This window comes from Tetranychus urticae, unplaced genomic scaffold (assembly GCF_039701765.1).
Source record: "Tetranychus urticae isolate SD_2017Ah unplaced genomic scaffold, NJAU_TeUrti_SD_1.0 Scaffold_7, whole genome shotgun sequence".
Classification (NCBI taxonomy): Eukaryota; Metazoa; Arthropoda; class Arachnida; order Trombidiformes; family Tetranychidae; genus Tetranychus; species Tetranychus urticae.
The window spans coordinates 147501-155000 of NW_028315839.1; the positions used below are offsets into that span (position 1 = coordinate 147501).

A 7500-nucleotide genomic window follows, 5' to 3' on the forward strand; every position below is an offset into this window, starting at 1 on the left:
ACGATTTATACAAGTGCAAGAAGATTCATCAGTTAACAGGTTAGTTGATCACCATAGTTATCTGCAATACGACTTTAGCGTCGTCAGATAGGCGACTAACCTTAGAATCTCATGCTAGTATCTATTCATATATACTGCTTGCAGAGATGAAATATGCATTGTACACAAAATTTATCATGTGAAACAAGTAGATTTGAGATTCTCCTTACTAAATTGCAACGAATTGCAATTAAGAAAAGGAATAAAACATCAAGATTCATGCATATAAATATACAATCCTCTCAAAAATATGCATATATGGTAGTATGCAAGTGTTTTGTTGATTATTTTACATCTCAACTCTCAGACAGATGTGACCTCGGAAAAGACCCGAAAGCCGCAATGTGCGTTGGAAGCTCAAGTGCTCGGCGTGTCCTGCAATTCGCACCGATTATCGTAGCTAGCTACGTTCTTCATCGATTGGTAATTCGAGTGATCCACCGCTTGAAGATGTATCTTTGCCACCGTGGGACTTTTAATAAGTATCCTAAATCTGCATTGAGAGGGTTTGAAAACAATTGTATGCAGTTTATAAAAACCATAGTTGTCTTTACTTAGTTAGGCGAAGAAGTGTAAAACTTCCTTCTTTAAACCTTGCCGTCAGCATAAGCTGAAGACTTGATCAGGTACCAAGTATGTAGCAAGACAGGCTTTTCATTATAAACTACAATTGTTTTGCAAAAGAAATTATGGCTATCGTTAGATAACCCTCACTCTTTGTTGCATTGGATAATGAAAGATGGATGTATGAATGAACGAATGTAATGCAAATTAGAATCATGTTGCAATGGCTAAATGTTTGCAATAAACATTCACAATTGCGACTCTAATGCAAATACAATTCAATTGCATTCACCATATTAGCATCTACAATATCACTATGCAGAGTGTTTGATTGTTTGAAGGTTGTATTTCTCTTATAATAAGAGGGTAATACGTTAATGATCCTTCCGCAGGTTCACCTACGGAAACCTTGTTACGACTTTTACTTCCTCTAAATGATCAAGTTTGAACATCTTTCCAGCACAATCCGACCACTAGTTTCCCAATGGTCTGGATTGACCAGTCCGAAGTCCTCACTAAATCATTCAATCGGTAGTAGCGACGGGCGGTGTGTACAAAGGGCAGGGACGTAATCAACGCAAGCTAATGACTCACGCTTACTGGGAATTCCTCGTTCATGGGCAATAATTACAATGCCCAATCCCCATCACGAAATGGGTTCAAGCGGTTACCCACTCCTTTCGGAGCAGGAAACAGTATGCACGATGACCACTTCAGTGTAGCACGCGTGCGGCCCCGGACATCTAAGGGCATCACAGACCTGTTATTGCTCTGTTTCGTGCGGCTGCGAGCGCCGCTTGTCCCTCTAAGAAGTCCTTACAGTGCTACAGCATCCTTACCCTAGCCAATTCTGTAGGCTAATAGCAGCAGAGCCCTCAACAGCCGAAACCATCAAGAGATACTACCACCCACAGGTTGACTAAGGGGGAGTACTGCAGTGTAAACTGCAAGTCTATTTAGTAGGCTAGAGTCTCGTTCGTTATCGGAATTAACCAGACAAATCACTCCACCAACTAAGAACGGCCATGCACCACCACCCACTGAATCAAGAAAGAGCTCTCAATCTGTCAATCCTCTCAGTGTCCGGGCCGGGTGAGTTTTCCCGTGTTGAGTCAAATTAAGCCGCAAGCTCCACTCCTGGTGGTGCCCTTCCGTCAATTCCTTTAAGTTTCAGCTTTGCAACCATACTTCCCCCGGAACCCAAAAACTTTGGTTTCCCGGAAGCTTCCATTCGAGTCATGAAATTAGTTACTCAGAATGATCGCTGGTTGGCATCGTTTATGGTTAGAACTAGGGCGGTATCTGATCGCCTTCGAACCTCTAACTTTCGTTCTTGATTAATGAAAACATTCTTGGCAAATGCTTTCGCTGTAGTTTGTCTTGCGACGGTCCAAGAATTTCACCTCTAGCGCCGCAATACAAATGCCCCCGTCTGTCCCTCTTAATCATTACCTTGGATTCTTAAGACCAACAAAATAGAACCAAGGTCCTATTCCATTATTCCATGCAAGATCATTCAAGTTAAGGTAGTGGTACGCATCATATAGATGGTTGACCATACCGTTTTTAGGCACCTCTTTCGAGGTTTTGGACGCCTGCTTTGAGCACTCTGATTTTTTCAAGGTAAAAGTCTCGATCGCTTGAATCAACACTCGGTAAAGAGCATTGATAGCAAATATCGAGCAATTTTCTGTCTAAACACTATGAATGTAACCACCAGGAAAGAGGAATGAAGGTTCAAGCAAGCATCCGTAGACACAAGCAAGAAACCTAACATCACCATCTAACCCTTTAATCAGTGGACCCCATAGGTTCGACTGAAATCCAACTACGAGCTTTTTAACCGCAGCAACTTTAATATACGCTATTGGAGCTGGAATTACCGCGGCTGCTGGCACCAGACTTGCCCTCCAATAGATCCTCGTTAAAGGATTTAAATTGTACTCATTCCAATTACGGGGCCTCAATAGAGTCCCGTATTGTTATTTTTCGTCACTACATCCCCGTACTGGGATTGTGTAATTTGCGCGCCTGCTGCCTTCCTTAGATGTGGTAGCCGTTTCTCAGGCTCCCTCTCCGGAATCGAACCCTAATTCCCCGTTACCCGTTACAACCATGGTAGGCGCATAACCTACCATCGACAGTTGATAAGGCAGTTGCTTGAGGGATACATCGTCGGCTCAGAGGCCATACGATTTGCTCAGTTATTCAGAGTCATCACAAGAAATGCAACCGAAGTTGCTAAGATCCCCACTGCTAGTCCTTAGACAGCGACCGAAATCACTGAACAGGGTTCTAGGTGAATAAGAATCATTGGTCTTGTACTAATAAATGCGATCCTTCCGTCAGCAAGCTGAGGTTGGAACACTTGTTCATGTATTAGCTCTAGAATTACCACAGTTATCCATGTAAAAAAGAATATCCGAGGAACCGTAACTGATTTAATGAGCCCTAACATAAGTCGTCCCGCCACCACCCCACTGCTTCAACTCGTTAGAGTCATATTTACAGTGGCGACTTTTTCTGCTAAGCTAATAACACATCGTTGTGTGTCTCTATGTCTCAAAATGCTAGGATGTTATGGCTCTCGTTAGTAATAAAACAACTAGAATGGGCGTTAAAAGTTTTATCTCTTTTCGGTTTCGGAGCGCACATAAGTTTCTAAGTTACCTGCTTTTGCTCAGTCGTGTACAAGTACATGGGTTTGTTTCCAAAATGGACATCACCACTCGACTGCTGGCTCAGTTGTTCCCTCAGGCCTCCTGACTTAACAGAAAACAGCCTTTGCATACTAACTCCAGTTCAAGACTCTGAATTCCTCTCGTAAACGAGGTTCCTTCTTTATTTTGAACTGCTTTTCAAGCTACGTTTCCTTAGGCCTTCTGATTTAACAAAATGTAGCCCAAGCATACTCTCACTTTACTAAATCGTCCAGTCAGACAAGTCTGACCAGGAAACTAGCGTACTTATGTGGATATCCTTTACCTAGAGAGAAGATTAATTAAATTAAAGAAAAATGAGGGAGGTTAGTGTTTGAGATCAAGTGAGTGTAAAAGTTCACCTGACCTCTAAATGTATATGTTAAAAGTTAATGCTGTAAGAAAAATTGTGATTATAATAATAATAATAATAATAATACCCGTGTAGAATAGAAATAATTAAATTGGAGATTGAATTGGTCTTCTTAGAAATTTGTGTAATCGATGGATTCGATTTCACGTTGAATGGCTGCAATTCTTGATGGACATTGTTGATCGCTTGATTTGTGGTCATGCGAAGCTTTCTTGGAAAGTTTGCAGTTGATGCAAGTTGGCTTTTCAGATAGTTTTTGGCAATCTTGAATTTTATGGTCTTCACCACAATGGCTACACTTATCTGTTCTTTGACACTTGTTCGAACCATGACCGAAACCTTGACACTTGAAGCATCTTCTGAGTCTGAAGAAATCATCAACTTTACAGCGTTGGTAGTCGATGTAAAGAACCTGTTTCTTCAATAAATGACTTCTAATTTTTGGACTAGTGTCTATTACCCAATCAACTGTACTCCTTTGTTTGTCTCCTGTTCTAAAGGCAAGTTTCAGCCCACTGTTGACTTCATTTTCAGTAAGACCATCAAAGTTTTGTTGCTTAATAGCTGACTCAAGGACCTCAGTTGGGATATCCTTAGGGATGTTTCTAATAATCATCTTAGGGTCTTTAAGAGTGAAAGGCTCGACGATGAATTGGCTGATTGCACCTGAATGAGAAGTTAGAAAAGCTGAGGTGGATGGATCAGCTGTTTTAACAATTAATTGTGGTTTGCTGAATACCATTCTAATGCTGTCTATTTTCAACTTGTTTTTTATGGGGTCAACAGATTTCAAAAAACTCGATCTGAGAGCTTTTACATCATTGCAAGTACCTTTATCCTTAACTGTGAAAGTATTCAGCTTGACACTTTTGCCTATATTTACTTGTTTCTTAATTACTGACGCGAAACTTCTGGGTTGCTGAGCAGGCTCTTTGGCTGCGATTGGATGTTGCTGTTGCATTGTTACCTGCTGCTTGTTCATGTCTTCATTCAGCTTTTCAGTGTTCTCACTCAACTTAGTTATGGCGTACTCAATGTCAACTAATGAATTCACCTTTCTATTCATCGATTCTACATCAGCATAAGCATGTGCTGTCAGGTCTGCCAACGTTGCAACATTGTCTGATACAGTGTGCAGTTTCTCAATCTTAGAATGTATTTTTTCGATCTCTCGATGTGCTCTGCGGTAACCATCGTATTCACCTTGGACTTTAGACAGTTTATTTCGTAAATGGTTGGCTATCGCGGCAACTGAATCGAACATATTAAGAATATAATCTGTGTTCTTCTTACTTATTTTATTAGTATCTGTACAACAGAAGGTTGTGAGTTCTGACTTCAGCACTTTGATTTTATCTATTTCTTTTCTGTCTGCAATCGCACTCTCCAGGCTATCAACAGCGGACTCTACATCTTCATATTCTGACATATTTCTATTTCGTAAGTTGGAGTAATGTTATAATAATAATAATAAATCTGTAAAGAAAATGTTAATTAGTGTATAATAATAATAAATGAAATGATTTATTAAAGTTAAAAGTGGTCGCCAGGACACGGCCGGGAACTAGCGAATACACAAAAAACTCAACGTATGCGAAAAGTGGATTTGGATATATGATAATTTGATAATAACTTGGTAATATTTGGATTTGAAATTGGAATTATGCAATAGGTTGAAAGTTTTTGAGAGAAAAATCACAAGTCCACTTTTGAGGAAAAATGGGGGAACTCTAATGCGCATACGCTGAGGAACGCGGCATGTCTAGGGGTTAGATGGTAATAAACTTGCCGGAACTATTCATGTTCTTGACATACTGATCTTGGAAAACTGGTTTCAACTCCCTCCCCCCATGTTGTCGCCGCAATACACAGCTGTTTGGGCCCTGAGCATCACTGAATTCGTCATCGTTATATGTAGAACGAAGTCCAAACATAACTCAGAATTCTCAACTCTACAACTATTTGGGCTTTCACCTTGAACCGCTGGTGTACCCATCAAGACTTCACACCTCCGAGAAGGGTCCATCTTGATGAATCCACCAAGGGAACTCAGCTAAGCCCTACACTACCTATCTTGCAACTAGCGTCGTTGAATTCGTCCTCGTTATATTCAGACCGAGGTCCAAACATGACTCAGAATTCTCAACCAGCTGACAAGATCTAAGAGCTTTTCCTGACAATCACCGAACATTGCACCAAGTTAGTGCCGCTCCGAAGAGAAACGACTTGGTGCAAGTCAGCTCATGACAAGAGCTACTCTTAGTACTATCTGCATCATATCTTGCAACTTAGCATCACTGAATTCGTCATCATTACGTCCAGACAGAACCGAACATAACTCAAAATTCTCAACTAAGTCCACAAGACATGAGAACTAATACTATCCCTTACGAGCCCTAACATCCGGGTATTGCAACGACAAGATAAGGTGCTTCACTTCGGGTTCAAATAACCCTTAGATCAGCCTAACAGAAACCACCGGTAAGCGCAATCTTTAGCCTAGATATTCAGTTGGACGATTCGGGACGTTATCCCTTATGGTTCGACGAATCGAGGAAAGTCAACCCGGTCAAAGACTGGAAGAACCACAAGGTATTAGCAATCAGAAAATAGCACTAAGCTGTCTCTTCATGCACCCCTCCGTGTTTTTAAGCACGCTTATCCTCCCTTTCGGACTTATACTGGAATTAAACAGAACTATTACCCTCTGGTTGAGTCAATGGGCGAACCAAAACACCAATATGTTGAGGGGCTGTAGTCAGCCGTTCACGTAACCAGTGACACTCTCCGTTAGCCAACGAATGGTACGTATGAGCTGCCGTTCTCTAGTTTCTAGCCACACCTCGTAGAGGCGATTGCGTTCACCCCTAGACACGCCGGAACCTTAGCCAAAAATTCCGCCAAACAAGACCCCAACCTCGCAGTGGACCTGCTGTTTTTGAAGTGACTAGTGACTCATTGACAGTATTAAATGTTCCTCAAATAATAGTTGTCGAGTTCTATGAACACTTTGAGATTATTGAGTATTTGCTACGAAAGAGGCTTGGAAGACTTGCTTGAACAAAATTATGGTAGATTCGCTAGGGGCCGTGGCCACTGATTTAATGAGCCATTCGCGGTTTCACTTTATAAACAGTATGTACTTAGACATGCATGGCTTAATCTTTGAGACAAGCATATGACTACTGGCAGGATCAACCAGGTAACTTGATGTTTTAGCAAAGTAAAATGCTAAACAAGTTGTTTTTGCAGCTATAAATACGATATCCTCAGCTAACAACCAGCAAGTGGATGTTAACTTTAACGAGGTATCGAGATTTATGTCGTGCATTAAGATGATTCTGCAGAAAACTCTTTAGAATCCATCTTCTTCCACTAAAATGTGCAAGCACATCTAGCAGGAGTAACCATTGCTGGGTACGTTTGCAAGTCAACTAAACAGCATAGTATTATAACCGCTTGATACCAATTTCTTGGATCAATCTGCGGTCTGCTTTGCACAAGCAGAGCTCAATACTAATACTGCTCACTCTGTTGAGTGACTAGTTTGAACATATATGCAAGATATGAAGTCTGATAGCATTAAAGCCCAACTCTCATAGATATTGTCAGTCGTACCAAGGAAGACCTTAGGTCTTGCAGGTACTCTACCTTTGTATAATAGTGTGTGGTGATAAGATGATTGACGATCCAAACCCATTCAGGCCCGTCTCTTCAACCACCAAACATCAACAGAATAACAGGAATAGATGCGTGAACAGCTACAGTCTGGACCATACCACTGCTTGATGCATTGACTTATCCATAACCGTAGACAATCACTTA

At 41.1% G+C, this 7500-nt stretch overlaps 2 non-coding genes across 2 annotated transcripts; both read right to left on the reverse strand.

The window, feature by feature from the left end:
* Positions 1 to 336: 336 nt before the first annotated feature.
* On the reverse strand, positions 337 to 491 carry LOC149092623 (5.8S ribosomal RNA). The gene has a single exon (XR_016200758.1). It is a non-coding gene; the product is annotated as a 5.8S ribosomal RNA (ribosomal RNA).
* Positions 492 to 978: 487 nt separating this feature from the next.
* On the reverse strand, positions 979 to 3124 carry LOC149092624 (small subunit ribosomal RNA). Its single transcript, XR_016200715.1, has one exon. It is a non-coding gene; the product is annotated as a small subunit ribosomal RNA (ribosomal RNA).
* Positions 3125 to 7500: the final 4376 nt, after the last annotated feature.